The sequence below is a fragment of the Daphnia magna genome, unplaced genomic scaffold, assembly GCF_020631705.1.
Source record: "Daphnia magna isolate NIES unplaced genomic scaffold, ASM2063170v1.1 Dm_contigs083, whole genome shotgun sequence".
Classification (NCBI taxonomy): Eukaryota; Metazoa; Arthropoda; class Branchiopoda; order Diplostraca; family Daphniidae; genus Daphnia; species Daphnia magna.
This window is the reverse complement of record NW_025533121.1, coordinates 234868-246235: the sequence shown is the minus strand read 5'-3', so window position 1 is coordinate 246235 and position 11368 is coordinate 234868. Positions and strand designations below refer to the sequence as shown.

General features: G+C 43.7%; 1 long non-coding RNA gene across 1 annotated transcript; it reads left to right on the top strand.

The window, feature by feature from the left end:
- The first annotated feature begins 451 nt into the window (after positions 1-451).
- LOC123477537 lies at positions 452-1171 on the top strand. Its single transcript, XR_006652662.1, has 3 exons — positions 452-503; positions 613-810; positions 936-1171. It is a non-coding gene; the product is annotated as an uncharacterized LOC123477537 (long non-coding RNA).
- The last annotated feature ends 10197 nt before the right edge of the window (positions 1172-11368 follow it).

Below are 11368 nucleotides of genomic sequence, written 5' to 3'. Positions count from 1 at the left end.
TATGTACTTGGGTTTACATACATTCTTGGTAATCTAAAACGTTGGAATAATAATAAGTAAAAGTTAGAATTCAAATTTGAATTACGCGCGTTATCAAAATGGCCGCCGCAGTGGATGCCGGGAAGGGGCCAAGGGGGTACATTTTATTGTAATTTGCGGTTCTTAAACTATAAAAATCGAAGTAAAATATCATATCAAAACGTGCTAGAGATAATAAAGAATATCAAAAATAAATTTTATGTTTATTTTGGTATATATTAGTAACCAAACAACGTACCAAAAAAATTCTGTTTTTGGCCCTTCCCCCCGCTAAAATGTCATAAAATAAAATAATAAATTACGTTCTAAGTTTTCAGTGGATTTACATAAATTTTACAGCAATCGATAGGTATTTAAAAGGGCTATCTATTTGGTGAATTTCATGAAAAAATATTGAAATGGAAAAAAATTCCATTTATTGTTTCAGTGTTCTGGCCCTACGTTCCTTATTGGCTGGACCAAAGGTACTGGTCTTCTTATTTAAACTTAAACGCAACTTTCTCTTGTTAGACAAAATTGGTTTCAAAAATTTTCTCAAAATAACTTCAATTAATGCTTTGTTATTTTCACCAGGACGAGCGATTTCACAGAGAAAAGTGTTACATGTCTCCAGATGGGGCAGAAGGAATTCAACAAGGCCCTTCAACATGAAAGTCGAGCTTGACATCTGTCAAAGGCACTCCTTTACAAATAGATACACCGTCCACAGCCTTGACACAAACTCAACTGTGGGATAGAAAAGGCCAACACAGTCTGTAAAAAACAATAGAGGTAATGTTGTTTATGAGATTTTAAGTTTTGAAATAATATTGAGTAGTGCCCTCTCTCTTCTCAGCAATTGAAGTAAATTTGCATGTCTTAATTTATTTTTGTTTTTCGGAATTCATAAATGACAGAGTTTTTTCTTCCGCACGGCCACCTACTTCATCTGATTGCCAACTTGATAAATCTTCCCAGTCATTGCGAGAGTTATATCGTCTTGTGATTGAGGGACGGATTTGCCTTTCCCTTGGACGACCTTGCTTTGCAGTTACTTCACTCGGCGGAATGGTTGTAGCTTCCATTTCACTTGGCGGTATGGTTTTAGCTTCCATTTCACTCGGCGGTATGGTTGTAGTTTCCATTTCACTCGGCGAAATGATTGATAACAAAAGCATCGAATTGTAAATTGGCTGATCCTGATTGTCCATGCCTGAATTGTCTAAGCAATCGACATTCTTTTAATTCATCTTCCGAAAAGTTTATTCTTCGGCATACTACTGGACGTGCTCTTGGCGAAAGAGCTGCTTCATGCGGTGCCGATGGTAGAAGCCGACGGATTGGTAACAGGAGGATTCTGTCTTTGGCCGCATTCATATTTGGAGTGAACGTTGCTGCTTGCTGAATATGTGGAAGAAGACGGCGTTTGTTTGAGTTATTTAGCTCGGGATCTTCATCTGCAAGAAAGAAAAGATGATGCGGTAATATAAATATTCATAGTGAGTTATAAATATAATTTATTTTCAGAAATGGGACCAAAATGGTTGTTATGAACGGGAATATTGCAAGGAAAAATCAGGAAGAGTAAACGAAGACAGAGAAAATTTCAATTTACTGGCCAAGGGAATGCGATTATCGTACAGAATTAAAAGACCTAGGAAAGTCGTTTGTCGCCAGGTATTAAATCCAAATCTTTTATCGAATTGTACGTTGCATGCGTTAATTTCAGCAATGTTCGCTCTCCTAGATTGTAGCCTTACAGAAACTTTGCTGGACACAGACATTAGAATTCGTTCAATTTTTACCCATGTCAATTGTGATTGATAGATGAAGAAGTCACGGATTTTATTCGATTTCTTTTCCCGTACAGAGATCTGTTCCGAAGGAGATAAAAAACATCTCATCAATCGTAGAACGTCCCGGTGATCGTATATAGCTTTACAGTGTTCAGAATGTCTGTTACGTTTATTAACATTTGATTTCTTATTTTTAAATGTAAAAATTTTTAATGAGAACAATACATTTTCTGCTTTAAACATATAACAAAATTACGCGTTAGTTTGTTTTTCCACTTGTCGGGTACCGCATCACATTTAAGGCGCATCGAGGAATTACCGTGCATCTAATAGCTTCTAACACCGTTCCCTGATTCCATTCTCAACCCCTAATAACAGTTCCCTGCCTTTTTTATTTCCGTTTAAGTCGTGAACACACGCGGAAACAAGATTTCTGTACATTCGACAGGTTCGAAAATAGAACGAATGATATTTATTTGATTGTTATGCATGTAAAAAATATATCCGTTTCATAACTAATTTCCCTTAATTTTTTGTTTATTTTTTCATTTCATGCCTCAATATTTATTTTTCAACGAGTTCGATTCTGAACGCCAGATGGCGAAGTCTTCGCCTCCCTTTTTCGTCTTATTGGCTCTCACAGGGGCAGGGATAGGAATTCTGGCTACACCTGTCGCCTTCATGGCAGTAGATACATGTTTACAGGCCTTAACCATTAAGTAGGCCTTGGGCAGAGTAATAGAATACTGGTGTAGCCACGCTTATGGCGGGCCCTCCCATTGCCTTTTTGGCCTGAAAGTCTTTCTATCCCATAACGAAAGCGCCACAGCGGCTGTGTTGTGAACTTGTGATGTATTACGTTTTCGCTATGTTTTCGCTCATTTTCGTCGTCTGTATTTCAGAAAGTAAACAAAAAGTGGCTTAATTGATTAGTGTGAAAAAATGTATGTATAAACATATGGGTTGTTATAACAATAACAACCCTTAAAACTCAATTCATAGGTGGCGTTACGGTTATGGGACACTTAAATCGATATCTTGCCTCATTTTCTCACAATCGATACGCGAAATTGGCAACAACTTTAGGGAAAAAATCCGAGAGGGGGAGTTAACATGGCCCTGACTACACCAGTATTCTATTACTCTGGTCATGGACTAATGGGAGTAATAGAATACTGGTGTAGCCACGCTTATGGCGGGCCCTCCCATTGCCTTTTTGGCCTGAAAGTCTTTCTGTCCCATAACGAAAGCGCCACAGCGGCTGTGTTGTGAACTTGTGATGTATTACGTTTTCACTATGTTTTCGCTCATTTTCGTCGTCTGTACTTCAGAAAGTAAACAAAAAGTTGCTTAATTAATTAGTGTGAAAAAATGTATGTATAAACATATGGGTTGTTATAACAATAACAACCCTTAAAACTCAATTCATAGGTGGCAGTTACGGTTATGGGACACTTAAATCGATATCCTGCCTCATTTTCTCACAATCGATACGCGAAATTGGCAACAACTTTTTGGAAAAAATCCGAGAGAGGGAGTTAACATGGCCGTGGCTACACCAGTATTCTATTACTCTGCTAGGGCTGTGGCCCGGACCAAATGGGACGGGTTTTTTCTTAAGGGGTTAAAATTAACGGGTTTTTTTCCTTAAAGGTTTTTGAACCGGGTCGACGATGCAAAAAAAATGTCTTGTCCCTCTTGACCCGTGGGTCAGAAAAAAACAACCCGGGTCGGGTCATGTCCCGCGTAATTATCGGGTCAAATGCACTTTTCTTCTCTTCTTTTCAGTTTCGTCATCAGACTCAACCATTACAACGTTTATATTTGGAAAACTTCTTTTTTTTGCCAGTAGCATCGCCTGATTGACAGGATTTAGGTACATTTGGACGTTTTCTGCGAATGGTGGCCAATTTTCAAAACGATTTTTTCCACTATCCACAATATCTTTAAATTTTTTACAATGAGCTAGAACTTGAAGTAGGAAAGCATAGCATTTTAGCATAGTCTCCAGCAGTTCAAAACTATATTTGGTTTTGTTTGGCATAGAATTGTGTAAAACTTGTGTAGAAATTGTGGAAAGTGGAAAAATTGTTTTGAAAATTGGTCACCAGTCGCAGCATTATATTGAGACAAACGTCCCGAGGCGCCTGTGGGTTGGTGACTTGGTGGGAGGACCTAAGTTCCCAAGTACGCAGAGAGATACCCCGATTCCTGGCCGTTACTGTAGATTGCTATGTTTTTAAGCTATTCTGCTTTGTTGACTCGTAACTTAGCGTAAGAGTTAAAAGCTTCTTTGTCTTATTACTAGATGGCGCCACATCTCGGGTTAGCCCGAGAACCCCTTGAACCGTACCGAAACCTGTCCCGAAAAAAAAAATTCCTTAAAGGTTTGCCTTTTATCGGGGTTTGTTTTCCTTGACCCGGGATTCATTTTCATCAACCGCGCCATTCAATCGTTACACCCCTTAGAGCTACGTGAGGATCAGCCGGACGACGTCGAAATTCCACCTACGCCAGAACTGGAATTGGAACCAGAAGAAGCAACTCCACCCGTGGCCGCCGCAGATCCAGTCGAGCAGGAAGAGCCGTGGACCACGGGCTCTGGTGGGGACATGACACACATTTTCATGACCCGGGCCACAGCCCTACTCATGGCAGAGTCAGAGTGATAGAATACCGCCAAAATGAATGGAAATTGCACCCTCGACTTTACTTTTCACGCTGAATCGAAATATGCAGTACGAATCATCATAATATGTACACACGCATGTGTAATCAACGGCGAAAGAAAAAATTATAAAGTTTTTCCATGGTCCTAATTAATAACATTTTATCTTGAATTTTATATTTTTTGAAAGCCCTTGACAAGGTGATCATTTTGGGATGAAATGTGTTTATTTTTGTTTTAACTTGGAATTTTAAATAATTTTCAAAGGTTTTAAACATATCGGTACTTGAAAATTCGTAGTTTTTACCCCTATTCGTATTTTGTAAGCCAAAGAAAGTTGCTCAATTTTAAGTATGTTATTTTCCTTTATATTGTCTATCTTTTTTCCTAATTAAAACTATTTTTTATTAGCTAGTAACCACTCAATTAAATAAAAGCCAGCTTCTTGGCGGCTTAAATTCGCTAAAATTCCAAGAAAATCACATTTGAGCCTCATGTTCGGCTGATTTTCCTGACGGGAATTTATTGAATTTCAGGCGAGATGTAGGTCTCATATTAATAGATGTTTTTATCGAATCGCCACATTTGATTTACGCATAATTAGGTTCGTTGCGTAGCAATCCCTTCGAATGTTGCAGGCGTAACTAATGCCTGCAGAGCTTCTGCACCTCTTTCGTCTAAAGACGTCATCGTTTAAAAACGTAAACGAACATTCTGATCGTTGAAAAAAGCTTGTAAGATTTAGTTCAGCCCGTGACTGAACTTACCTTAGTAAAGATGAAAATGTAAAGATGAAAGAGAGAAAACACGGGAGCACTGGCTGTTGTCTTGACGGTGTGAGGTATATTCTGTAACTAACTGCCCCTTGCCCTGTACATTTTCCGGCCGGTAGGCCGAGGGGCGGGGCTACACAAAATAAATTGTAACATGGTGGCCGCCTAGCGAGGGCCACCCAAATCATATAAAATAAAACGTGATGGAAGTCGTGTCCGTCTTCCAGCTCGTGTTGTCGTATGTTGGGAATGAGGTATAATCCCAACACACTCCCCACTAGAGCCCGTGGTCCACGGCTCTTCCTGCTCGACTGGATCTGCGGCGGCCACGGGTGGAGTTACTTCTTCTGGTTCCAATTCCAGTTCTGGCGTAGGTGGAATTTCGACGTCGTCCGGCTGATCCTCACGTAGCTCTAAGGGGTGTAACGATTGAATGGCGCGGTTGATAAGGTTCCCGTTCAGCGTCTTGACCATTACCGAACGGATCAACCCGTCTCTGCTAGTGATTAGCTCCTTCACTACTCCTATCGTCCACATAAGGCGCTTGGTGTTGTCATCGTGAATGATGAAAACTTCTCCTACCCGGATCTTGCGGCCGGGTCCTCCTTTACAGTGGAACTTGTCGATTTGGAGAAAGTAGTCCGTCACAAATCGTTCACAGATATCGCTGACATACTCCCTACGTTGACGATCCATTTCCAGCAGTTTCAAATTGGTTGCGTCGGGAGCCATGAGGTTTTCGGCTGGCTCCGGCGGAGTGCAGTTCGAATGCCTATTGTTGAGAAACTGGTTCGGGGTGATGGGGAGCGGGTCGTCGCTCCCTTCTGCCACGTAGGTGAGTGGCCGTGCATTCACCACGCTCTCGGTTTCAATGAGACTAACCTCTAGCTCGTCGTATTCCAAACATGCACGACCATTGGAGCGCCTTAAAAAATCCTTCATCGTCCGCACCATGCGCTCCCAGAACCCTCCCCACCATGGGGCTAGGCTGGCCGAGAAAATCCATTCGGTTTTCCGCATTGCCAGAAGGTCGTGGATCGCTGGGTCGGATCTTAAGACTTTCAAATGTTTCGAGACGCATCTAAATGTTTTTGCATTGTCCGAATACATGATGGAGACGCTACTCCTCCTGGCGGAAAATCTTCGAAATGCGAGGAGGAAGTCGCGCGCGGACATCGTTTTTCTTAGCTCCAGATGGACGGCCATTAAATAGACAGCGATAAATTACAGCACAAGTAAATAGGCAGACATAGCTCTTTGGCTGTTTAATTGTGCCTTTCTTTTTGGCTGAGGATTCGTCCAATTGGAGGTTTTCTTCGTTTTCCTCCGTTGGTTCTGTGGTTGGAGGTTCTTCAATGGGCTCCATCGCTGGAGGCTCTACCGTAGGCTCCAAAGCCGAACCATCCGTTGACGAGGGATCCGTGGAGGATGTAGGATCCGTTTGCTTGCGTTTCTTACGCAATGTTGGGTGTTTGTAATACAGCGGGCCTACGAAATCAACACCCGTGATTTCGAAGGCTTTCGCTTGTTTCAGTCGATTAATCGGTAGAGGTGCAGCTATTTCTCTGAATGGCGGTGAAGATAGCCGTTGGCACTTGACGCAGGCGTGCCAGACTGATTTGGTCTGTTGGCGTCCTTTGATGATCCAAAAACGTTCTCTTAGATCCGATAGGGTGGTTTTAACTCCAGCGTGTTTTAGCGAGACGTGTCGATCTTGGATGATTAGTTTGACGACTGGATGTTGAGCGGGAAGCAAGATGGCGGGTTCAATCTCCCTGTCTCTTAGCGCTAGCTCTACTCTTCCTGTTATTCTAATCAACTTGTCTCTTGCGTCCCACACGGGTCGGAGTGCGGCAATTTTCTCCTTATGGTGCGGTTGCCGCCCTTCTTGCAGATCCTGAAACGTCTTGGGAAAAGCTTTTTTTTGGAGCTGCCTATCATTTTGGGATGAAATGTGTTTATTTTTGTTTTAACTTGGAATTTTAAATAATTTTCAAAGGTTTTAAACATATCGGTACTTGAAAATTCGTAGTTTTTACCCCTATTCGTATTTTGTAAGCCAAAGAAAGTTACTCAATTTTAAGTATGTTATTTTCCTTTATATTGTCTATCTTTTTTCCTAATTAAAACTATTTTTTATTAGCTAGTAACCACTCAATTAAATAAAAGCCAGCTTCTTGGCGGCTTAAATTCGCTAAAATTCCAAGAAAATCACATTTGAGCCTCATGTTCGGCTGATTTTCCTGACGGGAATTTATTGAATTTCAGGCGAGATGTAGGTCTCATATTAATAGATGTTTTTATCGAATCGCCACATTTGATTTACGCATAATTAGGTTCGTTGCGTAGCAATCCCTTCGAATGTTGCAGGCGTAACTAATGCCTGCAGAGCTTCTGCACCTCTTTCGTCTAAAGACGTCATCGTTTAAAAACGTAAACGAACATTCTGATCGTTGAAAAAAGCTTGTAAGATTTAGTTCAGCCCGTGACTGAACTTACCTTAGTAAAGATGAAAATGTAAAGATGAAAGAGAGAAAACACGGGAGCACTGGCTGTTGTCTTGACGGTGTGAGGTATATTCTGTAACTAACTGCCCCTTGCCCTGTACATTTTCCGGCCGGTAGGCCGAGGGGCGGGGCTACACAAAATAAATTGTAACATGGTGGCCGCCTAGCGAGGGCCACCCAAATCATATAAAATAAAACGTGATGGAAGTCGTGTCCGTCTTCCAGCTCGTGTTGTCGTATGTTGGGAATGAGGTATAATCCCAACACACTCCCCACTAGAGCCCGTGGTCCACGGCTCTTCCTGCTCGACTGGATCTGCGGCGGCCACGGGTGGAGTTACTTCTTCTGGTTCCAATTCCAGTTCTGGCGTAGGTGGAATTTCGACGTCGTCCGGCTGATCCTCACGTAGCTCTAAGGGGTGTAACGATTGAATGGCGCGGTTGATAAGGTTCCCGTTCAGCGTCTTGACCATTACCGAACGGATCAACCCGTCTCTGCTAGTGATTAGCTCCTTCACTACTCCTATCGTCCACATAAGGCGCTTGGTGTTGTCATCGTGAATGATGAAAACTTCTCCTACCCGGATCTTGCGGCCGGGTCCTCCTTTACAGTGGAACTTGTCGATTTGGAGAAAGTAGTCCGTCACAAATCGTTCACAGATATCGCTGACATACTCCCTACGTTGACGATCCATTTCCAGCAGTTTCAAATTGGTTGCGTCGGGAGCCATGAGGTTTTCGGCTGGCTCCGGCGGAGTGCAGTTCGAATGCCTATTGTTGAGAAACTGGTTCGGGGTGATGGGGAGCGGGTCGTCGCTCCCTTCTGCCACGTAGGTGAGTGGCCGTGCATTCACCACGCTCTCGGTTTCAATGAGACTAACCTCTAGCTCGTCGTATTCCAAACATGCACGACCATTGGAGCGCCTTATAAAATCCTTCATCGTCCGCACCATGCGCTCCCAGAACCCTCCCCACCATGGGGCTAGGCTGGCCGAGAAAATCCATTCGGTTTTCCGCATTGCCAGAAGGTCGTGGATCGCTGGGTCGGATCTTAAGACTTTCAAATGTTTCGAGACGCATCTAAATGTTTTTGCATTGTCCGAATACATGATGGAGACGCTACTCCTCCTGGCGGAAAATCTTCGAAATGCGAGGAGGAAGTCGCGCGCGGACATCGTTTTTCTTAGCTCCAGATGGACGGCCATTAAATAGACAGCGATAAATTACAGCACAAGTAAATAGGCAGACATAGCTCTTTGGCTGTTTAATTGTGCCTTTCTTTTTGGCTGAGGATTCGTCCAATTGGAGGTTTTCTTCGTTTTCCTCCGTTGGTTCTGTGGTTGGAGGTTCTTCAATGGGCTCCATCGCTGGAGGCTCTACCGTAGGCTCCAAAGCCGAACCATCCGTTGACGAGGGATCCGTGGAGGATGTAGGATCCGTTTGCTTGCGTTTCTTACGCAATGTTGGGTGTTTGTAATACAGCGGGCCTACGAAATCAACACCCGTGATTTCGAAGGCTTTCGCTTGTTTCAGTCGATAAATCGGTAGAGGTGCAGCTATTTCTCTGAATGGCGGTGAAGATAGCCGTTGGCACTTGACGCAGGCGTGCCAGACTGATTTGGTCTGTTGGCGTCCTTTGATGATCCAAAAACGTTCTCTTAGATCCGATAGGGTGGTTTTAACTCCAGCGTGTTTTAGCGAGACGTGTCGATCTTGGATGATTAGTTTGACGACTGGATGTTGAGCGGGAAGCAAGATGGCGGGTTCAATCTCCCTGTCTCTTAGCGCTAGCTCTACTCTTCCTGTTATTCTAATCAACTTGTCTCTTGCGTCCCACACGGGTCGGAGTGCGGCAATTTTCTCCTTATGGTGCGGTTGCCGCCCTTCTTGCAGATCCTGAAACGTCTTGGGAAAAGCTTTTTTTGGAGCTGCCTATAAATAAGTAGCTCCACCTTCGTCAGTTCCTCTACTTTTAGATGTTCTACCATTATCTGTTTTCCGTCTCCTGTCTTGATTGGAGTCTTCACTTGTGTGGCGTTTGTGGGGCGGTTTTTGGAGGCGAATGTCAGTATCCAAGCAGTTCTTCTGAGTAGTCGATTCCAAGACGGAATTCGATCCAGATGCCATTCCACTGAAGTGGCTGTCTCCACGGAAGCTACCGACATGGTGACGGTTTTCGATTTTGCTTCCGCTTCGATTCTTTCATGAACACTGGGTCTTCTACCTCGGGCGTTGAATCCGGCCATTTGGTTTCGTCTTCTTTCAGCCATGATGGTCCGTTCCACCATAGCTCGGAGTGTACCAGCGTTACGGCTGGCGCTCCCCACGAGGCGAGATCCGCAGGATTTTGGACGCCTGGACAGTGCCGCCACCAATTTGGGCCAGAAAGTTTCTTAATAGCTTCGACTTGGTTCCTGTCGAATGGTTTCCACCTGTTGGTGACTCCTCGGATCCAGCCAAGTGCCACTAGAGAGTCAGCCCAGAATATTGTTCGCCACGATTCGATGTGGAGAAAGTTCTTGAGTTTTTCTCCCAATCGTGCCGCCAGAAGTGAGCTTAATAGCTCCAATCTTGGTAAGGTGACCTTTTTCTTTGGGAGAGGCGCCACTTTTGTCTTGCTAGCAAGAAAATGGATGGCTGTGTCGCCGTTTTTGGTTTGTAGCCTTGCGTAGGCAACGGCTTCATAAGCGGCCTCGGATGCGTCTCCGAAGACTTGAATTTCTGTATTTTATATGACCCTTTTCGAGTAGCCTATCCAACGTTGGATTTTTAAGTTGGCAAACTCGTTCAACCCAGTCATGGCTGCTATCCATGTCTTCCGTATTTCAGGAGGCGCTTCCACATCCCAGTCAATTTCGGCTTCCCAAAGTTTCTGGTAGATTATTTTCAGCAGGAGCGTTGTGGGTGCTAAAAACCCAATGGGATCGAATACTCTTGCCGATATTCTTAAAATATTTCTTTTGGTCACTAGTTCTCCCAATTCCGTCGCAGCTTCGATGATAGGTACGGGATAGAATTGGAAGGTGTCGGATTCGGTATCCCATCGAATCCCTAGGACCTTAGGCTGACCTTCTTCCGGTTTCTGAGTGAAAATTTTCACTATGGGGTTGATGAGCCCATTTTCACTGAGAAATTTGCGAACTGTTTTGTCATTGGTGACCCAACTTCGCATGTTGAGTTTTGCCTCCTGGAAGATGGATTTTGTCTCCTGCATCCTGGTTTTAGCTGTAGAGATGTTGTCGGCGCCTCCAAGGTAGTCGTCAACATAAATTTGTTCCTTTAGCTGTCTTACTGTGGTGGAGTAGATTGATTCCATGCCGTTTAGGTGCTTGTTTAGGGTAGCTCGCAGCGAAAATGGGCTAGAGCTGAGCCTAAATGAGACTCGTTTCCACTTGTATGCCACTAGAGGCAAATTTGGCGTTTCTGGCTCCGTGATCCACAGGAATCTGACAGCTTCGGCGTCTTCAGGATGCAGGGCGATGTTTAAAAAAGCTTTTTCGATGTCTGCTATCCATGCGATTTTGTTCAAACGGAATCGCATTAAGACGGCTAGCAGATCGGGGTTTAGGTTCGGGCCGGTTTCCAAGACATTGTTGAGGCTTGGGCC